The 14,113-nt window shown below is 41.9% G+C and overlaps 1 protein-coding gene and 1 long non-coding RNA gene across 5 annotated transcripts in view; one reads left to right on the top strand and one right to left on the bottom strand.

The window, feature by feature from the left end:
- LOC134956747 (uncharacterized) overlaps positions 1-10,725 on the top strand; it is a 42,042-nt gene extending 31,317 nt beyond the window's left edge. Inside the window, exons 2-4 of the long non-coding RNA XR_010186144.1 lie at positions 3,187-3,272; positions 3,754-3,842; positions 9,328-10,725. This is a non-coding gene — a long non-coding RNA (uncharacterized LOC134956747). The remainder of the gene's footprint in view (positions 1-3,186; positions 3,273-3,753; positions 3,843-9,327) is intronic.
- The window catches only part of BRINP2 (BMP/retinoic acid inducible neural specific 2), a 388,544-nt gene that overhangs the window by 300,461 nt on the left and 73,970 nt on the right, over positions 1-14,113 (bottom strand). The window lies entirely within an intron of this gene.

Here is a 14,113-nt window from a genome sequence, read left to right as displayed (position 1 = left end):
TCTGTTTTATTTGCACAAAATGTGTCCAAATTAGGGATGGCCATCGACCATCAATGATTTAAAATCAGCAACTAAGTCAGTAATTAGAACTCGCACTGCACAGCTAAGCCAGAGCCAGCTGCCGAGGGATCATGCGCAGAGGAAACTTTTGCTGGCTGACGTTCTCCAACAAAAGCCTCTTCTGCGCATGTGCAATTATTCAATAACGGGAACCATCGATGGAATACGATAGCATAGTTTCTAACCATCGATGGTTCCAGCTAAAACACCCACTGATGGCAACCATCGATGGGTGTGGTACTGATTGCAAACCCTAGTCCAAATGCAGATTTTGATACCTCTTAGACTTACGACTCCTTACACTTGGAGGGGCGTAACAGGGGAAAAGCGTAGAGTAAGGGTATGTTCATGTAAACGCGACCTGGATATTGGCCCCTCTAGTTGAAAGCACTTAAGTCCTGATTTAGAGATGGATGCAGTTTGTACAGCAGCTGAGTCTGTGGATCCAGCTGCTGAACGAAAATATGCATAAGCAGCAGGACGTGTCTTGAGTAAATAGACGCCCCCTGCATGCCTGTGTGATCTGCTGCTGCGTGCTAAGATGAAGCATCGGATCACTTGCGTGAACATTGGCTATCTGAGTAATCCTTTGGATATGCAGGATAGCTGATTGTTCACATTGCTGGGGCCAGTAAAGCACCCAAGGGCAAAGCCACTGGTCTAGCCACTCCCAGAAAACGGGGATGACACCACCCAGCTCAGCCCACCCCTTGCTACCAAAAGCAGACAGTCAGCCAGGATGCGCTTGGGGGCACTGCATGCGAGTTCACAGAACCCATTCTGCGCATGCGCAGCCGCCCCACAATTGCAGATGTATGTAAGCCATTGGGTCTACATACATCTCTGAATCAGGCCCTTAATTCATTATTGTACATGCTATGTTGTAGCTAATTTATTTGTAAATGTGTCCTGTGCTGGCCCGCACCCTGAGCGCATGATGTCACATATAGGGAGTGTGGCTACCAGCACCAGGAAGTGCAGTGTCCTCAGAACACTGTGAGCAGCTGTCTAGACTGCAGGGTGCCTACCTGGCTCACTTAAAAGGGGGCATGCAGGGTGAAATTGCAGGGTGCGGTGCATGTTATTTCATTGGCGCATGCACAATATGCTTAAACCCGTGAGATTTGTGCGCATTACGTTTGACCTGCGCCGCAGACCTCCATTTGAAGATTAAGGTAAATATTTTTGGAAAACTTTGCTCATCTCATGTTGCCTTCTAGCAGTATTACACCTTGGTTTGTTTGATGTGCTCTCCATGTTTTGCGTTTTATATCAAGTGCATGAAACTGGACTTTTCTGCCATGTGCTGAATATTTCACCATGAATTAATTTCATATTTTGCTTTTTGCTATACCCATTTCAGTCTGTCATGTAAACACATATATACAGTACATCCATACATAAAACATTAACTGAGAATACAGCATATTAACATAAACATAGAATATTATGCATCACTTACATATTTGGTAAATATTTAATGAATTTACTGCACCAGACACTAATTAGCTAAAGATATTTTTTCACATTACATGCTGCTAAGATTATAACAGTATCATGTGAAGCAACAGAACACTAAAAAGCTAAAAGAGAATATATGTGCACAAATAAAATGTAATTAGGATATCAGTCTGCTGTAAAAAAAATATGAAATCTAACGCTTGCCAATGGAAAGCTGTGTGACACCAGAGCAGTTTGTGAAAATAATGTTAAATTATAGCCCTGGTGGGCATTATTCAATTTACATAATTATGTCATGGAACAATGATTACAGAGTAATCACGAAAACCGATTGCTGTACAAAAAGTCACAGGGTCATCTGACGCTTAGCTGAAAGGCCCTCAAAGAATGCCTGTCTCTTACACATGGTGGTGGTAGGGTAGCCATACAGTGCCTGAGACTTCACAGGGTGTAAGAAACAAAAATAAATAAGGCAAGATTTTGATTGACAGCTGCCCACATTGCGGGTAATCCTGGGAGGAAGCCATTGTTTGCACCGCTATGTGGTGTGAGCAAAAATGAGTGAGGTTACTCTGATCAGACAATCAGAGATGAAGTACGGAGCAAGATTATGATGGAATCTTGTGGCTTGTTGAATTCCACCTCTTGGTGTTGGAAGAGCACACAAAAATATCCATTTAAAGATAAAACACGAAAAACCTGTGTCAATCACTGAGACCTTTGTCTTGACCACTTAGAAATTCTTATGTGCAGGATCCCTTTTTAGCTTTTTGCTTCTTGTGTGACTCTTGTTTATGCTAATAGGAACTGATTAATTATTTTTTAAGTATATTTGTCTACAACCTGAGCACCTCACAGCTTAGAAGTTGGAGGAGGCTGGGTGTGCTCAGTGTAGCACATCAGCAGTATTTCAGTGAGTATGGTGATCTTCTGGGAGGCAGTGACCCATCCAATAGTGTGGCTATGTTAGAGAGGATAGGTAGGCATTTATTAGCATAATGGATAGGGGCAGGACTGGACTGACCTTCTAGCACTTCTTATAAATAGCAGAAGGGCCGATGGCTGGATAGGTTGGGCCGGCCCCATGAAGGCTTGGCCAAGGAGCTCTGTTACTCAGCCCGCATGCACAGAGAGGGGCATGCCATGAGACCATGCCCCATGACTTGCAGCATAGGTTTGTGAAGCATGGCCATGTACCATAAGGTGCTGCTTCACCCCTTTGTTGTGACATAATTCCAGGGCAGGTTTGCAGACCCAGCCTGTTGCTGGCAGGGAAATACAGGCAAGTAGGAAGCCGCTGTGTTAGGTAGTGAAAGAAACAGGGACCTCCTTTGGAAGCGCAAGGCATGTTCAGGGCCATAGGCAGCAATCACGGGCTCAGGTAATGGAGGAAGCATGGCCAAATAATGGGGACATTGCCATACCCACCTGGAACAAAAAAATAAATGTAAACTATTATGCAGCCCCCCCCCCCCCTCCTTCCCCAGTTGGCCTGAGTATTTGACAAACCCCATTAAACAAAACCAGGCTTGGGTAATTAGTACTTGCCTCCAGGGAACATGACATGCCAATACTCATCACGTAGACATCAATGAAATGTCGACATGAAGGAACGTTGATATATCATCCACAGTGGCCGGGCAGTGACTAACTTTCTCCTGGCAGATGCAGCGGCTCCAGAAGCATCTTCTGGGTCCTGTCGGTCATGTGACTGTCACTTCCGGATTAGACTCCAATACCCCAGAGTGTTGGTAAATATTTCTCCACTATCCCTAATCCCTACTCCCTAACCTGCCCTCTAGTGCATAACCCTAACACCCCCCTCCGCAGCCTAACCATAACCTCCACCTGCAGCCTAAGCCTAACCCCCCACACCCTCAACCTAATCCCCCACACCCTCTGTCTAACCCTAATCACCCCACACTCTCATCTTAACCCTAACTCCTCACATCCTCAGCCTAACCCAAACCACCCCACACCCTCATCCTAACCCTAACCACCCCACACTCTCAGCCTAACCCTAACCACCCCACACTCTCAGCCTAACCCTAACCCCTCACACCCTCAGCCTAACCCTAACCACCCCACACGCTCAGCCTAACCCTAACCCCTCACACCTTCAGCCTAACCCTAACCACCCCACCCCCTCAGCCTAATCCTAACTCTCCAATCCTCAGCCTAACCCTTAGCACCCCACACCATCAGCCTAATCCTAATGTCAATTTTTTTCAGAATGTCAAAACATTGCCTGTCAACATTTTAACAATGTCAACATCTTAACTGTCAAGATTGTGGTGTGCCGACCTTTTGATTACATCCCGGTAGGTAGATATGCAAATGAACCTCTATATATAAACAAGTTCATACATCTGACTGTATACAATTCTTTCTTTGCCATTTAGCCTACTGATTACTAAGCATGTCTATACCAATATGCAGATAAATTGCTTCATAAAAATATATACAGTAATGGCATCAAATATTCACTCTACATTCAAATGTAGCCCATACGTATTAGTCTTTTGTATTCGCTCATGTTTAAATTGTAAGCATGTGACTCACATTATGGATAAGTGAATTCTCTAAGCCTGGGCTCAGTTGGGTATATTTCTGTGTCCCCATTATGAATTTATGTACTTCATTATTTACCACACTTTGCTTTTTATTGGCAGAATATTTCATATAGGCCCTCATTCCGAGTTGTTCGCTCGCTAGCTGCTTTTAGCAGCATTGCAAACGCTAGGCCGCCCTCTGGCAGTGTATCTTAGCATAGCAGAATAGCGAACGAAAGATTAGCAGAACTGCTACTAAATAATTCTTTGCAGTTTCTGAGTAGCTCCAGACCTACTCCTAGATTGCGATCAGCTCAGTCCGTTTAGTTCCTGGTTTGACGTCACAAACACGCCCTGCGTTCGGCCAGCCACTCCCCCGTTTCTCCAGACACTCCCGCATTTTTCCCTGACATGCCTGCGTTTTTTAGCACACTCCCGGAAAACGCTTAGTTACCACCCAGAAACGCCCCTTTCCTGTCAATCATTTACCGATCAGCAGTGCGACTGAAAAGCGCCGCACGAACACCAGCAAAACTGCTAAGTTTTTAGTTAAATAACTTAGCGCATGCGCGCTGCGTACCATGCGCATTTAGCAACAAATCGCAGCATAGCGAAAATCGGCAACGAGCGAACAACTCGGAATGACCACCATAGTTATAAAGCGGTGGCTAAAGATTTTCTATCAACTTGTTTCTACCATATCTATCTTTTGCTTTCATGTGTTATTTTCAGTTTTGAAATAAAATTCATTTGCTTTACATTACTTGATTTGTTAACTGATCTTAGTAAATGACTAGACAAGATTCCAATGAATATTGGTTCAGATAACAAATATAGCACAGCATGTCTCTGTGATTCTTTGCTGACTGACATATTATAACTTAGGGGCCTATTCGTTATCAGGCCCCCAATAATGAAAGGGCCTGTTACATAAAACATGGAAAATAGCATTTCTACATGTTTAACGAGCCCATTACTGATAATGAATAGGCCCATTTTCCTGCACACTCTTATGAGTGAAGATACACATTGCAACAGAATGACTTCACAACCACAGAGTCAAAGAAATGCCCCACCCCCAATATGTCTGCTTCCACGGAACATATATGATGGTAACTAAAATACATCAACCTTTCTGCTACCCAGAAGCATCTTTCAACCCGAATTAAAGTGAGTTGGCCAATAAGTTTCCTGGTTTAGGACTTGGAACTATACTTGCCTACACTCCTGAAAATCGGGTGGAACTACCGCCCCCCCCCCCCCCCTTCCCCGGAATGGAGGGACAGTCTCCCGGAGCCTGCTCACGCCAGTCGACCAGCTCCCCCAGCTGCCCATACATCCCTGAGCCACCGCTCACCTACAGCAAGTGGGCAGGGCAATGACTCAAATTGCATCATTGTAGCCCCACCCCCACTCTATAAAGCCGGTAACTGGTCATTGTAGAGCGGGGGCGGGACCTCGATGATGCACGCCCCTGCTGCACCCACGCACCTTGATGCCACGACCCCCCTTTTTGCCGACCTGACTGCCCTCTCCTGGAGAGGGCGAACAGAAAGTTGGCAAGTATGCTTTGAACTATTCTGTCAAGTTTATACTATCCAGCATCTATGCATGCCTAGAATTTATGTACAGTCTTTTATGTGTGGACCTTGGATACTTCAGAATAAATAAATGCTGTGTGGTAGATATACTAATAGTTACTAAGAAACCTAAGAAATGGTCAAAAAATGGGCCTATATAGTTTTCAGGAAACATAGGAAACCCAGACTTGCCCATAGCTTCTCCTTAAAATAGAAAGCTACTCCAATCTAGAATTACTAACCCGGCATGTGTTAAAGTACTTCTGAATACAGGTTGAGTATCCCTTATCCAAAATGCTTGGGACCAGAGGTATTTTGGATATGGGATTTTTCCGTATTTTGGAATAATTGCATATTATAATGAGATATCATGGTGATGGGACCTAAATCTAAGCACAGAATGCATTTATGTTTCATATACACCCTATACACACAGCCTGAAGGTCATTTTAGCCAATATTTTTTATAACTTTGTGCATTAAACAAAGTGTGTCTACATTCACACAATTCATTTATGTTTCATATACACCTTGGCCCTCATTCCGAGTTGTTCGCTCGCAAGGCGAATGTAGCAGAGTTACACACGCTAAGCCGCCGCCTACTGGGAGTGAATCTTAGCTTCTTAAAATTGCGACCGACGTACGCGCAATATTGCGATTACAAACGAGATAGCAGTTTCTGAGTAGCTTCAGACTTACTCTGCCTGTGCGATCAGTTCAGTGCTTTTCGTTCCTGGCTGACGTCATAAACACACCCAGCGTTCGCCCAGGCACTCCCATCGTTTCTCCGGCCACTCCTGCGTTTTTTCCGGAAACGGTAGCGTTTCCAGCCACACGCCCCTAAAACGCCGTGCATCCGCCCAATAACACCCATTTCCTGTCAATCACAATGCGAACGTCGGAGCGATGAAAATGCCGTGAGTACACTTACTTTCTTCATAGTAAAGTTACTTGGCGCAGTCGCAGTGCGAACATTGCGCATGCGCACTAAGAGAATTCTCACTGCGATGCGATGAAAAACTCCGAGCGAACAACTCGGAATGAGGGCCCTTATACACACAGCCTGAAGGTCATTTAATACAATATTTTTAATAACTTTGTGTATTATACAAAGTTTGTGTACATTGAGCCATCAAAAAACAAAGGTTTCACTATCTCACTCTGACTCAAAAAAGTCCGTATTTCGGAATATTCTGTATTTCGGAATATTTGGATATGGGATACTCAACCTGTATTAGCAATTAGACAGCATTTAAACGAAAATGATCATTAAATAAATAAATTATATATATAAATTATTATATAAATATAATTAAAACAACTTATTTATAACAGAAAAGTAATTAAAAACACACACACACACACACACACACACACACGCACACACACACACACTCACACACACACACACACACACACGGAGAAGATAAGGAATAACAATTTAGTATAAACTCTCAGAGGGGTAAATTTAATAAAGCTTCTAAAACAGAGAATTGATGATGTTGCCCATAGCAACCAATAAGATGCTGTCTATCATTTTTCTATTGCCTTTTATAAAATGATAGACAGCCTCCGATTGGTTGCTATGGGCAACATCACCAATTCTGTTTTAGAAGTTTTAGTAAATTTACCCCCTACTATCAATGGAAACATCATACACTGTTCTAGAATTGGTGTTGGAGTCAGTGTCAGATTTTATTGAAAGGTATGTCGTTTATATTATTATTATTTTACTATTATTATCTGTTTTATATACATATAGTGCCACCAAGTGTACATAACGCCATACAGGGAACAGTATGAGGGCATATGTCAACCCCGCTGTCTTGTGTAGGACATTTCCACCTCCCAAAGGGTTCTTGTAATTTCCTGGTCGGGGATGGATGGTGGCATTATGATGTGTAGGTGAATTAAAAAGACGTTACATAGATATTTGTAAATTATACATCAGGAATCTGATTATAGTGGGAAAAAGAGGGCTTCGGTTTTGATATACTTGCATTTGTGTAGCGGACAAGTTACTGCTGGAGAGTTATAATATAACAAAACACACCAAAATACAGCATTTGCAAACAAAAAAACAATAAATTGAATGATAACTCACAACAACAAGCAACAGACAAATACAAAGAATATCAAGTACACAACAATGCGAAATGTGTGGAGAACACAGCCAGAACTAATCTGAACATTGGTTAGTCAAGCCTAGATTGTGAGAAAATAGCTAATAAGTCAATGTCAGGGAAAGCGAATACGAAATTAGGGACACATCTTACTAACCTTGGTGTTACGTTTAAACTGCAAGAAGGAAAGAATGCAAATATCTATGCAGCCAAATGAAGTGATAATAACCAGAGAGATTTGCTGTGTATTGTGTGATACAGACAAGTGTGTACAGGATGAAGGTAATTTAGATATATACAGTAAGAATAACATATCTATATACTACTACTGCTACTAACATATACACATACAGTACATTTACCAACAAAATAGTACAGCATGTGGCATTTCAAGCCAGTATTATTTCATGTGTAATAGAAATGCATCCTGTTAATTGCATTATCTAGGTAACAAAGGGCCCAGATTTATCAATCCTTGGAGAGTGATAAATAACACAGTGAGGAAGTACCAACCAATCAGCTCCTAACTGTAATTTTTCAAACACAGCCTGTGACATGGAAGGTAGGAGCCGATTGGCTGGTACTTTTCTCACCGTGCAATTTATCACTCTCCAAGGCTTGATAAATCTGGGCCATACTGTACTACAGAGATCTATTTATCAGATGCAAATAGTCCCACTTTCACAGGGTTTTGGCCTCCTGCTTTTTATCAGCTGTCCCGCTGGAGAGGACTTTCACAGTAATTTTAGTACATTTTGGTGTTTTTATTTGGTAATTTTTTCATCTGAAACTGTGCACATGTGGGAGCCAATAAAATGACAACTTACAGCCCTGGTAAGCGGTAAGACTACGCTCACCACTGTGCATTCTTCAGCTGCCCATGTGAATTTTTCTTGATAAATAGCTGAACCCATGTGAATTTTTCTTGATAAATAGCTGAAAGTTTTGCTTCATTTTGGAGTCTTGATAAATAGACCCCATAATGCTACAGCACTTGTAAAGCAGTTGGAAGTGGTTGGAACAACTTTTTGGTTGAACCACGATTACAACCTTCTTCTGCTCAGGGGAGAGTCACATGTTATAAAGGAGGGAAAGCAATATTTTGACTTTTCTTGAAAATCAGGACAGCTCTTTTCACTAACACTGTATAAATGTAAAGAGTAGTACAGTAAAGCATCCCACTGCCGCTATTCATTTGTACCAACTGAATAACATGAGTTATTGCGTGAAAACCGTAGATGAAAAATGGATGACAATTCAATACAACACATTATACGGTCAGCGCACAGGTGTAAACAATATCACAGACAACATTGTATTTGTTTTAGGCACTTTTCAATCTGTTTTTGAATGAAGGGGTATAGGAAAACAGATAGATATCCAGCCAACTGCCCAATAATCCCATCTAATGCTACCAGTACTGCAATCCAATTCAACTGTATCCGTTTAGTGTACTGTATATTCCAACTAACATTATTTGCATGTATGGGCATGGAAATATTTTTATCACCTGTTTTATTTTATTTTTATTTATTTATTTTCTTTCTATCAGAAATAGTAACACAGAAATGTTCTTGATGTTCATGACCAGGTGAGGAACATGGGGAAGATGTACCAAACCATCTAAAGTGGACAACTGGAGATAGGTTTTCGCTATATTTTGTCAAGAACATTCTATAAAATGATAGCTGATTAGTTTCTATAGGCAACGTCTCCCCCTGTCTTCTGTAGTAAGGGCCTAATTAAGTAAGGATTGCATAAGAGATTCTTACTGCATTTCCCCGATGTTGAGGGACTATACACGTGCAGGACCCGTTCTGTACATGTGCAGAACGTGTCCTGCGATGGCATTGCAGGAATGCAAGCGCCTCTGCCTGATTGATAGGCAGAGGCGTTCGGAGGGAGGGGCGTTGCGGAAACAGTAGAGCGTCCAGGATTGGTGAAGTCCAAGGACTGCGTCATAGATGCAGTTTCTTTGGCCTCGCATGGCCACCTGCGATGGCAAGCCTCAGTAAGCTGATGACAGATGACCGATGATCGCGATGTTCATCACAGATGCAATGCGATTACAATGCAGGAAGGAGGTGGTATGCACCTCCTCCTACATGTGCATTGCAAAGGATTGCAATTGTAAAGCTTCTGCAAACAGCTTTGCATTGCAATCCTTACTGAATTAGGCCCTAAATTCGATACATCTCCCCCATAGTCTAAATTTAAAGCGTATGAGTCTTTCACAATACCTAGGGGTTGAGGTATAATGCCGGCAGTCGGGATCCCGGAGGCCAGCATCCCGACCACAGGATCCCGGCCGCTAGAATGCTGTCGGGGGTGGGGGGGGCAAACGTAACGGAGCATCTTGCGGGCTCGGTGAGTCACTGTGCTCACCACAGGTTCTATTCCCACTCTATGGGTATAGTGGAAACCCACCAGTTGAATTTACCCCTGTTTGCTAGCATTTCGGCTGCTGGCATTGTAAGCGTTCGGGATTCCGGCGTCGGTATTCTGCCCGTCGGGTAAAGCAACTACATCCCGTTTTAGAGACAGATGGGTTTTACTGACAGACTTCAAAGCACCACCAATACTTTTCCACACAATTTATTAAACTTTGACTTCCTCGTAATCACATTACCTTATAAGATCTACGTTGAAAGTCTTATTGCAGTATTACTTTTAGGTTTGTGTTATGCATGGGAATATTGTACCAATGCATATCTAAATGAATAATCACCAAAAAAAAAACCAAGAGGTTTCACCAGAGTAAAGTTTAATTTATACGCAGAGGGCTTGTGCCTTCTAAATGAAACGGATATTGAATTAGCCCTTACAACTGTCTCAAGTACATCTCCAAAAACAAACTGTTGAGTTTCTGCCTTTTTGAATATTCAGTTTTAAGCCATCATTTTTAAACATGTTTTATTGTATTCCTCATTATTATTTAAAACAATATAAAAACACATTAAATACGCTAAGGTTTGACGTATAAATAAATGATGATTTATAATCAATGGCTGCTTTGTATAATTTTCTTTTTCCACCCCGTCTCGTTCAGTGGGGACAATATTTCATGTAATTACTTTGCAGAATGTAGGAAGTGTTCTATAATACAGCGTTATTAATAACACAGTTTTTGCAACGAATTTTAAACTTTTGATCGATATGCTATTGTATAAGACATTTGCCAATTATGTAGAGGTTCTGTTATTTTGGGGTTTTGATGTAACTGTTCTTGTACTTTCTCATTTTTCTTGACTAGCATTAGTGACCTGCTTGTTGAAAGGGTTGTGTAATTAGGTGCTGTAGAGCTGAGAGAAATGTGTTGATTTCTGTCGCTGAAAGGGGTGTAATTATAAAGGTGTAATGAAGAGGGTTTGCCTGGCAAGTTTCTAATTTGCCATCTTACCGCCGGAAGTGTCTCTCTAGCCATGTAAATATAAGACATTTTAAATAGAGAATATTAATTAAACAAAGTACTGTACAAGAACAAAAGACAAGTGCTTAGCTACCACTGCTGCTATGGGGCCCAGACCTGAGAGGGGCCCACCTTCCCTGTCAAAGTTACATGTGACCTATATATTTTCCACCATTGGAGGTACATAGTGCCGCTTACAAACGTTTGCCTTGGGGCATACAAATACCTACTTTTGGCTCCAGGACCTTCTCTTTGTAATGTGGTTTAAAATAAACTGGAGAGCACTATATTGTGGCAAAATATGAACTGGGGCACTCTAATGTGACATAATATGAACTGAGGACACTGTATTTCATAATGTGAATTGTGGGTACTGTGTGGCATAATGTGTACTGGCACCACTAGGTTGTGACATAATGTGAATTAGGGCACTGCTATGGGGCATAAAATAAACTAGGGCACTACTATGGGGCATAACATTAACTAAGGCACTACTATGGTACAGAATATGAACTAGGGCATTACTATGGGGCATAAAAGTAACACCTGCTGTGGAGAGGTGTCTCTCTAGAAGCATTGGGACAGGGGCCCCTTCAAAATGTTGCTAAGGGGCCCACAAAGTTGAGGCTACGCCCCTGACAAAAGATATAATTACATACATGGGTTTACAATTGTCATAGCCCTCACATAGGTAGCACTAGAGGTATACCATGTAACCATGGTGGCAGCATCACCTCTCACATGTCAACAAACAAAACAGGTCCCAGATGCACAGCGGCCCACCGGGAGCTTTCCACTGCGGGGGACCTTTGGGCATTTCGCCCCTGCATAGCGGTGCATGTGGCTGCTACAGTGATTGGAGGCACAAATGAACCATTGCGATGGAAGCACGTAACGATAATGGCATATAAGTAATTTTGTACGCAGTGGAGCAATTTCTTTTCCACTGCGCATTAGGGTACATCTCTAAATCAGGCCCTATGTGTTTTTTAACAATTAGATTGTCAGATTGGCTACATGTTAGCATAGACCCTCTGACTATAAACTTTCCTTTCATGTGAACACACTGATCAAAAGTTATGAATGAAATACATTGTGTGACTGTGATGTATTTAAAAGGCATTAAAAATGGGATTGCTACTTTATATATTGCATTTACATTGTGATGGTTTTTTTTTTTTTCATTGCACCAATCACTTGGATATTAACATTTTCTATTTCTATCACGGGTACATTAAAATAAATGTCACTTTCCCCTTTGCGGTAGTCAAAATGTGTATTAGTTTTAATTAATAAATAATAATAATGATGACACAAGCACTCTTTTAGTACTGGCTATAAGAATGTAAAGCCTAGCATTACAGATGTCATGTGGCCAGGGAACAGTAAGACAGCATGGGGTGGGGGTGAGTGGATGGGTTGCACCTGACTGCATGACCCAGTTTCCTTTCAGCTTGCACAGCATTGAGGTGATTGTGCAGAATGTCAATTGGAATAGTAACCTGCGAGGGGAAGCAGTACACTAATTGGGGTTCCCTGTGCTGTGACGGCGAAGACAACACCAAAAACACATAAAAATGTTGTGTCGTCCTTTTTTGTGTCAACCTTTTGTCATTCCGACCTGTTCATGTGTCGACCTTTTGACCCTGTCGACCTTTTCTACTACTGCCTTTCTCGTGTCGATATAATGATCATGTCGACCTTTGACCATGTCAACTTTTTCCATGTCGACCTTGTGGGGTCAACTTATTGGCTGTCCACCTTTTGCTTGCAGATCTAATGATCCACACCCAACAGAACATATCCAACTGGGGTATACTAAAACCTGAAGAAGGCACCCTACGCTGTAATATAAAAAGTGATACAACATCTGTAGCGCATGATTTCTTTTTTTCTTGTTACTTGATAAAATAATAAATAATAATAAAAAATAATAAAATAATAAAGAAGAGGCTTGATAAATATATGAAGTATGACCTTGGTGATGTCCCTGGTTCCTAATGAACATAAATTATAGGCTACATCATATGTTTTGGCTCAGTCCACAAAACAGCTCCCTCTACTGCTTGTATCCAAGGCTATTTTAATTATCAGTGCAATATTACGAGTGTGGCATAATGTCACTTGTACATTGGTTTTAATGTACAAACATAGAGCATCGGCCACTTACGGAAGAAAAGCAGTCAACAGCTTCTTATGTGTTAAGCTGTAGGCTGATGCTCCTCAAGGCACGTGTTCAACGGGGAGAGTGGCATTGGTGATGAAACAAAGAATTTTAATTTGACTTCAGAGAAGAACCACTTGGCCCATCTAGTCTGCCCTTTTTTTTTAACCATATTTTTATCTCAAAACTTATTTGATCCTTATTTCTTTGTAAGGATATGCTTATGTCTGTCACATGCATGTTTAAATTGCTCTACCGTCTTAGCCTCTACCACCTCCGTTGGGAGGCTATTCCACTTATCCTCTACCCTTTCTGCAAAGTAATTTTAACTCATATTTCTCCTGAACCTCCCCCTCTCCTGAAGGTACTGCCCAACGCCACTCTCCCAGATCCAAGGGAGCAACAGATGTCACTAAGGTAAGAAGCAGCCAACTTTCAGAGCACCAATTCCAGGCTTTTTCATCAACCTTGAGTGCAGAAGACCACTAACAGAAATGATGCATACTGCAGGACCAGGAGGTGCGTGCTGTAGATGAGGGATCTGATTGGACAAGTACTGGTGTCACATTCATTTTCCAAAACTCCTTACATCACAAATGAAGCACCCCAGCATTAAAATCTGGAGTCTTCCAGTTTTCACCCATGGCAACTGAGGATGGCAGATCCAATTATAAGGAAACGGAATGCCAGTCAAGAATCCCTCACCCAATTTCTACAAATAGGGGCTTCATAGGAATGCGATGTTTTGACATAATGGGGTGTATG

The sequence above is a fragment of the Pseudophryne corroboree genome, chromosome 9 (genome assembly GCF_028390025.1).
Source record: "Pseudophryne corroboree isolate aPseCor3 chromosome 9, aPseCor3.hap2, whole genome shotgun sequence".
NCBI classification, from domain to species: Eukaryota; Metazoa; Chordata; class Amphibia; order Anura; family Myobatrachidae; genus Pseudophryne; species Pseudophryne corroboree.
The sequence above is the reverse complement of the archived record's forward strand: the minus strand, read 5'-3'. Positions and strand labels throughout refer to the sequence as shown.